This window comes from Natrix helvetica (assembly GCF_964273705.1).
Source record: "Natrix helvetica genome assembly, chromosome: 3".
NCBI lineage: Eukaryota > Metazoa > Chordata > Lepidosauria > Squamata > Natricidae > Natrix > Natrix helvetica.
This window is the reverse complement of record NC_138549.1, coordinates 122,424,345-122,439,347: the sequence shown is the minus strand read 5'-3', so window position 1 is coordinate 122,439,347 and position 15,003 is coordinate 122,424,345. Positions and strand designations below refer to the sequence as shown.

At 40.0% G+C, this 15,003-nt stretch overlaps 1 protein-coding gene across 3 annotated transcripts in view; it reads right to left on the bottom strand.

Annotated features, from left to right (window-relative positions):
* The window catches only part of BRPF3 (bromodomain and PHD finger containing 3), a 45,092-nt gene extending 30,089 nt beyond the window's left edge, over window positions 1-15,003 (bottom strand). For 2 of the 3 annotated variants that reach the window (XM_081947059.1, XM_081947060.1), the window contains exon 1: window positions 14,553-15,003. The gene's annotated coding sequence lies outside the window, so the exon portion shown is untranslated. The remainder of the gene's footprint in view (window positions 1-14,552) is intronic. The other variant, XM_081947061.1, reaches the window with a different exon arrangement.

Genomic DNA, 15,003 nt, shown 5'->3' with positions numbered 1-15,003 from the left:
TACTCAGTGCCACAAAGGTTTGCCATCACTGCTCTATGGCATATAAAGATTTCTCATGTAAGCTAAAAGTATCAGAATTGATTTGGAAATATCTAAATATGATGTGATTTCCACATTTTACCACCTCCATCCAGTGGTGGGTTTCAAATTTTTTTAGAACCTCTTCTGTAGATGTGGCCTGCTTGGTGGGAGTGGCTTGCCGACCATGTGACTGGGTGGGAGTAGCTTGCCGGCCATGCAACCGAGTGGGAGTGGCTTTCCAGCCATGTGACTGGGCGGGCGTGGCCAACTTGGAAAATGTGGTGAAACTCACTTAACAACGCTCTTGCTTAGCAACCAAAATGTTGGCTCAGAAACTCTGGCATTTGAAGCACTCAAGTCTTAAAGCTGTCAAGTTACAAGACCCTTGCACCCCTAACCCTTTAGAAAAAAAACCCCAGGGGTGTTCAAACTTGACAGCTTTAAGACTTGTGGACTTCAACTCCCAGAATTCCTCCTCCAGTCATGTTGGCTCAGGAACTCTGGCATTGAAGCACGCAAGTCTTAAAGCTGTCAAGTTACAAGACCCTTGCACCCCTAACCCTTTATTAAAAAAACCCCAGGGATGTTCAAAATTGACAGCTTCAAGACTTGTGGACTTCAACTCCCAGAATTCCTCCTCTCGCTCTTCAACTTGATGATGTGCGGACGGGCGGAGGGAGGGAGCTGGAACCGGTTCTAAATGGCACTGTAGATTTGTGGAACCTCTTCTATAGAAGAGGTTAGAACTGGCAGGAACCCACCCCTGCCTCCATCCACAAAAGAGGAAACTCCATTTCCAAAAGATTGTGTTGGAAATTAATGTTCTACTTTAGGATTCTACTATCTCAGCAGATGGCAGCACTGAGCTGGATTAGTTTATTCTCAGAAGCTGGAATCCTCTCTGTCTGTCTGTCTGTCTTTGCATCCAACTGTCCATCGTATTTATATGACCGTATCACAAGCCACAACTCTCTGCAGTATACAAAAAAAAAAAACCCCACCATAAAAGGACATCAAAAATATTCCACAATGAAAACGTTATTATTATTATTAAAAAGCTAGAGGAGAATGTTAAATGTTACAATGTAGCCACATCACTGAATCACCAGTTGTATTGTATGAGAACCACAATGGAATTTAAGGTAGCTAAACTAGGGAACACAGAAAAGAAGTTACTTTCATCCCATACCATATTTTTCGGACTATATGATGCACCAGCGTATAAGACGCACGAAGATTTCGAAGAAGTAAGTAAGAAAAAAAGTTTTTGTCCTTCCTGGCCCCCAAGAGCACTCTGCAGGCTTCAGCAGGGCTGGGAGAAGGCACAAACGCCCCCGTTTTTGTAAAAAACAGGCAGAAAATGAGCCTACTGAAGCCTGCAGAGTGCTTCTGGGGGCTGGAGGAAGGCAAAAACACCTCCACTTTTAAGAAAATTGCCTGTTTTTTTCTACAATAGCGGGGGCATTTCTCCCTTCCCCCAGCCCTGATGAAGCCTGCAGAGTACTTCTGGGGGCTGGAGAAGGGGAAAACACCTCCATTTTTGCAAAAAACAGCCCGTTTTTCACAAAAATGGGATGCGGGTGTAGGGCTTCAGGAGGCCAAAAATTGCTGTATTCGGTGTATAAGACGCACCAACATTTCCACGCTCTTTTTTTGGGGGGGGGGGAGGTGAAAGGTACATCTTACACTTCCAAAAATATGGTATCCACAAAAACTGCCTGTATGTTGTCATCAAGGGTTAAATTCAGTAAGATAAAGCCTTCTTTAACAGCATTCTGTCTTCTCTAGCTTCTCCCTCGTGGTAAACGTTATCTAAGGATATGGACTGAAATGTCAGACTGTACCAGAGATGGCCAATCTTTTGGCCTCAGCATGTCAAAAATTCATAAAATAACAGAATAGCAGAGTTGGAAGGAACCTTGGACGTCTTCTATTCCAACTTCTATACCATTCCAAACAAATGGCTGTTCAATCTCTCCTTAAAAGCCTTTCCCCACTCTCACTGAACAAAAAAAAAACCCCAATTCTTTACATACAGATATTCCTCAACTTAAGACCACAATTGAACCCAAAATGGCTATTGCTAAGTGAGACAGTTGTTAAGTAATTTTGATCTTTTATTTTTATGATCTTTCTTGCCACAGTTGTTAAGTTAATCACATGATCCCGGACACTGCAATTGCCATAAATATGTTTTCCAAACATCTGAATTTTGATCACTTAACCTAGAGGATGCTGCAATAGTTGTAAGTGTGAGAAACTGTCATAAGTCATCTTTTTTAGTGTTGTATGTCTTTGAACGGTCACTAAATGAACTGTTGTAAGTCAAAGACTACCCGCATTTATTTTTGAAAAATACAGTCCAATCATGTGATCTCCAGATCTGCGGCATACCGCTTACCTTCAGGCACTGTTCTCTTTCTATTGGCAGGCCTACCCAAAGTATCTCCAGATTGCACAAGGCCTTTGTTCTTGAAGTAGCTTCACACCACAATCTTGTGCAGTCTCCCCAACCTCTAAAAATCTTATGAGAATGAAGTGTGTTTTCAAGAATAGTTGTTGAGAGTTGGTGAATGGTGGTGTATCAGCCAAAATGTCATGGCCCGTCTCATTAGGGTTGTAGGTTCACTGTCATTGGACTACACTCAGATTTCTCAATCTCTCTTTCACCAATGGCTAAACTTGGCTCCAGTAATCAAATAGAATAAACAAGGGCTCCTAGATGTGCACTGCAAAAATCAGCTAATCTGTTCGGCAAGTAAGTTAGGCTGCATCAACAGAGGGATAGAATCAAGATCACGTGAAGTGTTAATACCACTTTATAATGCCTTGGTAAGGCCACACTTGGAATACTGCATTCAGTTCTGGTCGCCACGATGTAAAAAAGATGTGGAGACTCTAGAAAGAGTGCAGAGAAGAGCAACAAAGATGATTAGGGGACTGGAGACTAAAACATATGAAGAACGGTTGCAGGAACTGGGTATGTTTAGCTTAAGAGAAAGAAGGACTAGGGGAGACATGATAGCATTATTCCAATATCTCAGAGGTTGCCACAAAGAAGAGGGAGTCAAACTATTCTCCAAAGCACCTGAGGGTAGAACAAGAAGCAATGGGTGGAAACTAATCAAGGAGAGAAGCAACTTAGAACTGAGGAGAAATTTCCTGACAGTGAGAACAATTAATCAGTGGAACAGATTGCCTCCAGAAGTTGTGAATGCCCCAACACTGGAAGTCTTTAAGAAGATGTTGGATAGCTATTTGTCTGAAACGTTATAGGGTTTCCTGCCTAGGCAGGGGGTTGGACTAGAAGACCTCCAAGGTCCCTTCCAACTCTACTATTGTATTGTATTGTATAAAGTTTCTTTTTCCTTAGCAATTTCTTTAGATGCTCTAATAATATTCAGATTTTTGAAGCCTAGATCTGATAGCCATATAATAAAGCTTTAAACTACTTCAGGCAACATGGAATAGCTGTTTATATGGTGCACTAAGCACTTATGTAATATGTTATACAAAATGGTTTAGTTAATATGACTTAGCATTGTGTAAACCAAGCCAATATCACTTGTTCAACAAATAATGCTTAAAATAAATGCAAACAATGCACTATCCATGCCATTTAGTTACTCTGCCCGGTTAAGTAAATTTTAACCAGGAGTTTGGATTCTCCCTATTAAATTATTTATCATTTGGGAGTGCTCTTGGAGCTGGTATTATCATTTGGGTCAATGTAACCTTAAGCATATGGGGCATCTTTTATCACTTATATGGATATTCCAATAAAAAGCTGACGTGGACAGAGATACTGTATTCAAAACAGAATGAAATTGTTAATAAGAATGGCCATTGTGTTATCTAAGTGTTTTGTGCTATTTAACAGCTTCCATCTGTTTGCGGAACCAATTCAATGACTTGATGTTAAAACTATCAGAGTTAAGGACAAATTATGAGAAAAATTGTCTGAGATTGTTAAATTATTTTAAATATCTTTCTCAGAATGCTTCAAGCAAATAATAATAGGGCATCCCCCAAATTCTTCGGCTGTTAATTTTTAAACACAATATTAATGTTTTTCTAGATCTTTCTACTTCATTAGGGCTCTGCTGTTGGTCTTATTTTTATTCTGTATGTGTTTGTTAGATTTTATCTGTACTCCTATTAATTTATGTTACTTGAAAACTCCAAATCTTGGATGGTATTTAATGTAATGCATAAAAGGGATAAACAGCATTTGTCTAACAAATAAAATATAGATTTTTTTTCCCTTTCCTTGGCCCAAAAATATCAAAAAGCTATTATGTAATTCCCTAAGTTCACTAATCATGTAACTCATCTTTCAGTATTTCAGACAACTACAAAGATAACTGCTTCAAGAGCAGAGGGTAAGGCAATCAATAATATATCATTTAATTGCATGCATATAACTCAAAGCATTTCAATTTCAAAATAATTTTATAAAGTAGATTTGGATTAGCAATAACAACTTTCTGTATTCCAAGTTATACAGTGCCTAATTCTCACATTCAAGCCAGAGGTGGTATGCAGCAGGTTCTGACCAGTTCTGGAGAGCATAAATTTTGAGTAGTTTGGAGAACCGGTAAATACCACCTCTGACTGGTCCTGTCCCTATCTATTCTCTGCCTCCCAAGTCCCAGCTGATTGGAGGAAATGGGGATTTTGCAGTATCCTTGCTCTGAAATGGAGAAGGAATGGAGATTTTACAGTATCCTTCCCCTGGACTGGACTGGGAATGGAGATTTTACAGTATCCTTCCCCTGCCACACTCACCAAGCCACGCCCACCAAGCCATGCCATGGCCACAGAACCGGTAGGGGAAAAAATTGAATCCCACCACTGATTCAAGCCTCATACATTTAAGCGAATACACACTAATACTCCCAGCAGAAAGAAATAACACTACAATATCATTTCATAGTGAACAAATTGGTCCAAATATTAAGAATAAAAAATTTAGAAAAATAAATGTAATTCTCAGCATTCAGTTTCTAATATTCAACTAGTATCTAGTAATCAATTCTCACAATTAAACTTAGTCTAGCAAGGAATATGACTGACTGATCAAATCTTATCCACAAAAATTAATTACATTAGCTTTTCTGTTGCTGTTGCTGTTTTCTGTGATTTATTTATTTATTTTTATTATCCTACAGCAGGGGTGTCCAAACTTGGGAACTTTAAGACTTGTGGACTTCAGCTCCCAGAATTCCCCAGCCAGCATGGCTGGCTGGGGAATTCTGGGAGTTGAAGTCCACAAGTCTTAAAGTTCCCACGTTTGGACACCCCTGTCCTACAGGATAGTCAGTTTGTATTAGTGTTTAAGTTAACAGGCTGGAAACTGGAAGACTAAATTCTAGCCCATCTTTAGCCATAAAAGCCATCTGAGTGACTTTGGGCCAATTCCCTCTCAACCAATGACATCATGCTCGGGCGACAAGCCAGTTGATCAAACCCCATTGTAATCAATAGATCAATATCCAGCTGATTCAAAAAAAGTTGACCCTACACTTGCGGGAAAACACTAGGAAGAAAATAACAATGATCTATATAGCACTTCATATTACTCTGACTATAATACTGAAGAATGACCTAAAATCTGTTCAATATATAGTAAAGGGAGTAGATAAATTCATTAATTTCAAATTAAAAGACATTTATAGTACATTCTTTATACTCCACACTCAGATCTCTCGGGTATAGTCCACCTATATTACTGAACAAAAAATAATTCTAAGGAATCAAAAAAATAGCTGAGAATTCTATGATTGAATTACTTCATCAAATAAACAAACAGGAAACAGGAAATTAGTAAGGAAGGCCAAAGCACTTTTCTTTCTTTTTCTTCTTCCTATCTTAGCGAATAGAATAGAATAGAATAGAATTCTTTATTGGCCAAGTGTGATTGGACACACAAGGAATTTGTCTTTGGTGCATATGCTCTCAGTGTACATAAAGAAAAATAAAATAGAATACATTCATCAAGAATCATAAGATACAACACTTAGTGATAGTCATAGGTTACTAATCAAATTATATAGGAAACAAATAAAACAATATAATTAGGCAGCTTCCAGAAAAAGTGGGGTGGGAGGCCAGTAATGGTATCTTATTCTCTTCACTACCGGTTTGGTAGCAGGAGGGCATGCGCAGAAGGTCCATGATGATATCAGGGTGGGGGGTTGGAGCCTTGCGCCACCGCCACTACTGGTTCGCCCGAACCGATGCGAACTGGCAGCATACCACCTTTGTGGGAGGCTTCAAGCCAGATGGAAAGAGAGGGAAGCATAGTTGTAAGTACAATATTTGTCTTCTGAATTCAACTGTACACAAACTATATATTTGGTTTGTGCTAGTTTGCAGATGAGGGGAAACTGGGAATGATAGTTAATACTTTAGTGAAACAAGATCCAAATGATATAGCTAGACTTGCGCACTTGGCCAAAATGAACACTACAGAATGCAATAGGGTGGAGCAGGGTGACCTTATTGATCATACATTAAACATGTACCAGGAGTATGAGGCAGCTGCTAAACAGCAAATATTATCTTGGCATGCATTAACAGGAGTGCAAATCCAAATCATTGTCCTTCAAAAGCAGCTGTGACAAATTGGATTGAGTTCAGAGAAAGGGTATCAAGATGCTGGAGGGTGTAGAAAACAAATGCTATGAGGAACACTTAAAGGATCTGGATATGCTTAGCCTACATAAAAGACTGAGAGAAGAACGGTTGCAGGAACTGGGTATGTCTATTTTAATAGAAAGAAGGACTAGGGGAGACATGATAGCAGTGTTCCAATATCTCAGGGGTTGCCACAAAGAAGAGGGAGTCAAACTATTTTCCAAGGCACCTAAGGGTAGAACAGGAAGCAATGGGTAGAAACTAATCAAAGAGAGAAGCAACTTAGAACTAAGGTGAAATTTCCTGACAGAACAATTAATCAGTGGAACAGCTTGCCTCCAGAAGTTGTGAATGCCCCAACACTGGAAGTCTTTAAGAAGATGTTCGATAGCCATTTGTCTGAAATGGTACAGGGTTTCCTGCCTAGGCAGGGGGTTGGACTAGAAGACCTCCAAGGTCCCTTCCAATTCTGCTATTGTATTGTATTGCATTGTATTGTATTGTATTGTATTGTATAAGATACGATAGCAGCCTGTTCATTTCATTTGAAAGCTACCCAACTCCAGAATTACTCTGGATATTTTGCCATTTAAAAGTAGAAAAACAATAGAATTCATGTTAAAAAAGGAAAACCCCAAAGAGACAAGCACCACAGCTAACCTATCACAGAACTTGGGAGAACCCAATAATTTTAAGGACTTCCAGAATATCATTAGGATTGGATCCTATTCCAGAGGGCTACAACGTTACTTTCACACAAAGAGGAGTAGAATTATTTTTTAAAGCTGTGGTGGTGCGGTGGTTAGAATACAGTACTGCGGGCTACTTCTGCTGATTGCCAGCTTCCAGGAGTTTGGCAGTTTGAGACTATCAGCTCAAGGTTTACTCAGCCTTCCATCCTTTTGAGGTGGGTAAAATGAGGATCCAGATTGTTGGGGGCAATATGCTGACTCTGTAAAGTGCTTAAAGAGGAATGTAAAGCATTGTGAAGCAGTATATAAGTCTAAGTGCTACTGCTATTATATTATTGCTCCAGAGGGCAGAACCAGAAGAATGGGTTAAAACTATAAGGAATAGCTTTCAGGCTAAACATTAGGATAAATCTCCCAGTAACATGAGCTGACTGCTACTGGAACAGACTGCCACATGAAGTGGTGAATTCTCTTTTGCTGCAATTCTTCAGAGATTGGATATTCATCTATCAGAGGTGCTGTAAGGGATTCTGAACAGAACAAAGGGTAGAACTACATAACCTCCAAGGTCCCCTCAAACCCTATAATTCTCTGCACATGCTAAAATATTGGTTGGTGTTTTTGCTAGATGTATTCATGTTATATAGAATTGATTTTAGATTTAAAAGCACAGTGATGATGCTCCAAAAACTACAAAACAGAGAGTTGGATAACATCCTTACTAACAACAACTAACATATCACAAAATAATGTGCAAGTTTTCTAATACTTGAACATTCTGAGAGAAAACAGCCCAAGTACATAAATAAAACCACAAGACCTGAATTTAAGCAGTGATGGGTTATACTTGCCAGTGTGGAATTTGTAGCTACTGTGCAAAACCAAATGAACTATGATTTATTAAGCCAAGTATAAATGATAAATCACAGCTGACTACAGCTCATTCCCAAAATGAAGACTGCAGTAGTATAAATTTGTGAATGCCAGCAATTGTAAGTATCAGGTTCAATACAAGATTCTGAAAAATGAAGAAATGCCTGATCCTATGTGTGTGTGTGGGGGGGGGGGGGGACAAAATTCCCAGCCATTATTCAAGCAGTTTAGTTATTGAGTAGTTAAATGTAATATCTCATTGCTTAAAAGCAACATTTCTAAGAAACTAATATTCTGCTTTACTGAAGGAAGGACTATAAAGCTTCAAAGATTCCAAAGCATTTTTTTCCATTTTACATTTCTTCCTTCATTCCTATCATGACAGAACATTTTATAGAGGGGATGTAAGAACTGTCCAAGATTTGATGCACAAAATCCATCAAATTGCTGTTTGAATTCAAATGTATCCAATGAGATGCATTAAGCTGATTCCATGATTTAATTGGGTATTTTGATCAAACTGAAGCTTCATAGAGTTCTAATGTGCTTCTTACAGGGCTATATTCCATAGCTTGATGATATGAGTTCTGATCCGTGAAAGCTAATGTAAAAATGATTTTGTTACTGTTTATGATGTCACAAGATTTTTATTTATACAGGAGATACAGCAAAGGAATGTATCCTTTAAAGTTTCTGTTAAAGAGGGAAAAGGGGAAATGGAAAGCAAATGCAAGTAAGAAAAGTGAAAGCATGCAAAGAAGTGGAGGAGGGGAAAGGCACAAGGTAAGAGCAGCATTACCTACTGGTATCAGATGATTTCCAGAAACTCTGAGAATTATAGTACTAGTGGCATCAGATTGTGAATGGCTGACTGAAAACAATTTTTTGTTCAGGAAATTTCTTTATTGATTCAAGTAAAGGTTTACAAAATAGTTACTAACCATTTATTTTTTCAAGACTTCTTCATCAGGGAAAAAAGTCCCATAAAAAGGAGGGGAAAAAATCATGTATGATGATCAATCCATGTCTTTAGAAAGCATTCATAATCTAGTCGTGTACATGAGCTTCATAATATACAGAGATTTTATTAACTTGGACCAAGGAGCTCCCATAATTTGCTAGGAACAAACAACTAATTGTCTTTTCTTTCTTTTATAATTCTGGAAATATAAAATTAGAAGTTAATAGCAAAACTGCTCAAGGATGATTCAGAAACAAGCAAAGCTATTACTAAAAGTGGGCATGGCTTTGTTAAAAACAGATTATGCCAGACAAACCTTATTGCAATCTTTGGCAAAGTGACAAATTAGTGGACCAGAGAAATGCTGCAGACATAGTAAGGATTTGATAAAGTAGACCATAACCTACTTATACATTAGATACATTAGAAAAATGTGGGATTTTTTCAGTTTACCACCAAATGGATTCACAACTGGCTGACCAACTGCACTTAACATGTAGTCCTCAATGGAACTACATCTACATGCAGTGGGGTGCCCCAAGTTTCTGTCTTAGGTCCAGTATTCATTTTTTTTTTCATAAATGATTTAGATGAGAGGATAGAAGGGGAACTCATCAAATTTGCAGACAAGAACCAAGCTGGGGGGAAGGGGAGTAGCCAACACTTTAGAAGATAGACAGTGCATCAGCACCTAAACACTGGGCCCTATCCAACAAAATGCAATTCAGTGGCGAGTAAAGTAAGGTTTTACACTTAGGCAAGATAAACTACACACACAGCTATAGTGTAGATGGTACGTGGCTCAACAGCAGTAATTGTGAGAGGGATCTAGGAGTCCTAGTGTACAACACTTAAATATGACTATGTTGCAGCGGCTAAAAAACCAATGCAGACCTAGGTTGCATCAACCAAAGGACAGTTATCAAGATCCCATGAAGTGTTAGTACTGCTTTATGCTACTTTGGCAAGATCACACTTGCATCTAGTTTTGACCACCATGGTAGAAAAAATATGTTGAGAAAGGATTCAGAGAAGAGCAACGAAGATTGGGGGATGGAGGCTAAAACATATGATGAATGGGTGTTTCTACTGGTAGTTTAACGAAGAAAAGGACTAGGAGTGAGATGATAGCAGTCTTCCAATATTTGAGAGGATGTCACAGAGAACAGGGGGACAACCTATTTTTCAAAGCACCTAAGGACAGGACAAGAAGTAACAGATAGAAATTTATCAGAGATATCCAACCTAGAACTAAGGAGAAATTCCCTGATAGCAAGAAAAATTAACCAGTGGAATAGCTTGGCTCCAGAAGTTGTGGGTGGTTTGTCACTGGAGGTTTTTAAGAAGAGACTGAGTAGCCATTTGTCTGGAATGACATAGGATTTCCTGCTTGAGCAGGGGTTGGATTAAAGACCTCTAAGGTCCCTTCCTACTCTGTGTACCCTTATGTACTGTTGTTGCACTGCTTTTTACAGTTAGCAGAATAAAGTTTTTCCATTGCTGATGGAAAATATGATGCTAAATAATGCTAAATAAAAGCAAAGAGAATTGCCACCTTAATAGCCTCTTTTGCCTTGCCTATTTTTGTGAAAGGGGGAATGTTCTCCATGGCTCCAATCATCAGAATGTGTGTACTCAGTTGGTCAAACTAAACATAATATTAAATATATATTTTCTTTGATTTCTAGAATACAGCTACAGTAGGATCCCAAATACACCCATGCAAATAGGAGGGAAGAGTTTCCTTTCCAGAGTAACCACTGGTCCTGGAAATAGTTTGCAGAGATAACAATTGACATTTCTGTTCCAGTATGCATGTGATTTTTAACAATTTCATAGCATGAGGAAAAGTTTTAAATTCCCATTATCTGTGTACCAAACCCAATAACAGAAGAGAATATCTGTGGCTCATCAAGGACTCCATAGTGTTCAAGTAGCCTACAATAGCTATTAATTACTTTAATATCTAATCATGCATTTCAGATCTTAGAAATTTGAATCTTCTAGTTCAGTGTTTCTCAATATTGGCAATTAAACTGTATAGACTTCAACTCCCAGAATTCCACAGCCAGTACATAAAATATAGTCAAAAACAAGGCTCAGATTTGTGTGTATGCAACTTTAGATTTATCTCTAAAGTGAATTCTGAAATCTGGTTGATTTGTTTTATTCTTCTACACTTTGGATGTGACTGCTTATAAATCACATTAAAGGTGATTTATATAGGGCCTTGCAGATAAGTGAAGGTTCAGAGAAGGTAAAGTGCCAGTGTATTTTGCCTCTTTGGGGGCCAGTGAGCTTTTATTCTTTCTCAGACCATGCCTAAAATCTATGTAACATTTACTTCTCAAACAGTATACATCTAACGTTATAGAGGTTTATAGAGTTATAATTCTTTTCTGTCACCCCATATTGTACTGTTTCTCTCATTTAAATATTCCCAGATATGGAGAGAAAATTGTTAGGGACAACTTCATCTATTTAATTATATAAATATTACAGTTTAAGGGCTAGTAAAAGCATGTCAAGCTTAATAACAATAATATGAAAACAAAAAGTGAGGTTATACAAATACTAAATACATTAATAAATAGATGCTTTAAGTTGCAATAATATTTGATTTACAGTTGAATATTATATTTTCCATTTAATAAGCAATCTACTAAATGAAAAACTCCCTTTCAAGCAATTTTATCAGCCTCCTAGCTTCCCTTCCAGATTTTAATTAAGATATGATAATATTTGCTAATGCCAATTTACCTAGGACTACTGAAACTGTTTTCAAACACTTCACACTTCCCTTTCTTTGTATTGGCAGCTTATTCATCAATGGGTAAAAATTGACATATTACCACACAAAAAAACACCTTTTGGGATTTGTGGAAAGCAGAATTTGAAACCAATAATTTTCAGTTCTAGATACTGCAAATCGGGTGGGTTTAAATGGCTTACTAAGCCTCTTAAGTTTTATAACTCAGGCCCAAAAGTTAGACATGGGGATTAAGACAGCAGCATGTACATTCTTATTACAGCTATAGGACTGGAATTGTGTTGTACTAGCAACAAGGAAACAGGCAGCTAAGGGAGGAAACAGATGTTTGGATCTAGACACCATGATATAGAAAATCTGCCGTTCCTGTGTTTAGTTACTAAAGCATTAGGACATGTAATATATGGGACCAACAAAGGAAAGGGGAAGAAGTGGAGAATTGTTTTGAATTAATTGGTCAAATATGTAGATGACAGGACTCATATTTCCCAATATATTATGATTTGTATAATGCAGTTGACTATAGTCATGCCTGCCTTAGCCACTATAATATCTGTTTGTGCAACAGATTTAAGTCAAAACTAAAGAAAACATTCTTGGATTTAGAATGAAGTATCAATGAAGCCAATGAATCAGACATTAAGGCTAAACTTTCACAGCAAGACTTTTCTGCACCAGACAAAACCAATCAAAGCATTGCATGCACAGACTTACGAAAAGAATTGTGCTTATGTACTCTGTCCCACTTTGTTTTTTAAATGCCTTATACCTCAGAAGAAATTAATTGAGCACTGATGAATATATTCCAGTGACAGGGTTTTCACTACTTTGCGGGGGGGGGGGGGGATTTTGGTTTTCATGTCGGAGGAACATTACACTGTTGCCATATTTAATTAACTGGATGGTTATCCGTGTGAGATCCTGTAATGGTGCATTCTTGCAGAGGGTCGGTGTAGATGATCTCTAAAGTAGATCCCACATCTTTCTCTCGACAATTCTACAGAAAGATTGAAAGTAAGCCTAAACTGATTTACTTAATTCCATTCTACCAGCCATTTATATTCAAGGTAACACATAAAAGCTTTTCTGTCATCTCTGTGCATCTTTTCCAAGACTCGTGTAATTCTACCCTGTACTTCCAAAGAGAGAAGCAATTTAGAATTAAGGCGAAATTTCCTGACAGAACAATTAATCAGTGAAACAATGTGCCTCCAAAAGTTGTGAATGCTCCAACACTGGAAGTTTTTAAGAAGAGATTAGATAACCATTTGTCTGAAATGGTAGAGCAGTGGTTCCCAACCTTTTTTTAGCCATGGCCCACCTAAGCATCTCTAAAATCTTGATTCCCCCACTCCCCACATATAATTCTGACTTTACTCAAAAAGTGAACTCTACTCACTAGGAGGAAGCCTAAAGGGCCATTAACTTGGTTTAAACAAGGTTCAAATTGCCCCCATTAAAAATAAAATTGCCCCACGTTGGGAACCACTGGTATAATTTTCTGCCTAAGCAGGGGGTTGGACTAGAAGACCTCCAAGGCCCCTTCCAGTTCTGCTTTCTACTCTAATTCTTAATTCCTAATTCTATTCTATTCTGTTGCCTGAATACTGCAGGGCAGCCACGAATTCCGCCAAGGCTTTCTCGATTCCTTCAACACAGTAGTAACTCTCTAGCAACTAGCTGGTATCAGGCAGCAGAAGCGTGTAACGCTGGACTTACAGGCATCGCTATATCTAGAAAAAGCTGTCTTGGTAGAATCCTGGCAACCCTGAATCCCCTGAGCGGAATTTGGGTTCTACGCAAAGCTTTTTCCACCGAACGAGGCATTGCACGACGTTAAGTATCGGGTCTCAACCAAAAAAATCCCCCCAGGCCCCTCCACGGAAAATACTTTCCCAGGTGAACGGTCTTAATTATTAACCCTCTTGCAAGGGAGGCTCTTGTCACGTGACCGACAAGGCAACAATTTTGAGCTCTCAAATCGCCAGCCCGCCTCACTTCCTTCCACATTTTTTTTAAAAAAAGCAAAGGGCTGGGGGAGAGGGATTAAAGGGGTGGAGGGGGAAAGGAGGAGAAAAAGTAGGCCTGAATATGAATTTATCAATGTCTCCAAGGCCCTGGGAGGGGGGAGGGGAGGGGGAATCCCTCCACTAATTGCATATCAGGTAAAGGAATCATCCGTAGCCGTGTTCGGATTGGAAAGCAGCGCTGTCCATCACCCGTCAATGGAATCAATCGCATCCTCCCGGTTCCAAACAGGAGCGACGTGTCCCTGCCTCGACCAATGATGAAGGGGAAGGTGGGTGTGGCCAATGATGTCCCGGTTATGAGGGCAAACAAGATGGCGGGGAGCAGTTTCCCTCTTCCCCCCGCGATCTCAGTTGCTCTCCCTTTCCCCCTCAAATTCGGTATAAGGCGTGTGGAAGGATCCCTGCCCCGCATCTCGGAGGGTTCCAGGCCTTCCTAATTCTGTCACCCAGCTCCCGCCCAAGCCGGTCACCTTCATGCGATCCTAGGGGGACCGTGAGGAAAGGAAGGGGAAGGAGGTTGCGACTGCGGCGGCACGGAGGGAGGGAGATCTTGATTCTCTACTTGCCTGGGCCGCCTCCTTGTTCTCCTCCGCGGGGGCCCCTGGCTTTCCGCGGGGCGCTCGGGATGGCACCGTCGGCAAAGGGTGGAGGGGGGGTACAAGATGTCGGCTCAGCCCGTATCTCCTCAGCGCCGCCCCTTCATGCCCGCGACTCCCAGCCCGCTCGGCCCCGCTGCCTCTTGCCTCAGTGCCTCCGCCGCGGCTCCGGCTCCTGTTGCGGGGAGGGGGGGGAGGGAGCGAGGAAAGGCAAGATGGAGGCGACGGTGGCGGCAAAAAAAAAAAAGGCAGGAGCGCAGCCCGGCCAAACGATGGAGAGGAAAAGTGGGGGAGGGATGGAAGGAGGCGGCGAGGGAAGGGGCTGCAGCCGCGCTCGGCTCTTTCTCGGCCCCCCCGACAAGGACCGCCCCCCCCCCCGGCTTTTCCTCTCCGGACGTAGAATTGGGAAGGCCTGGGGGGC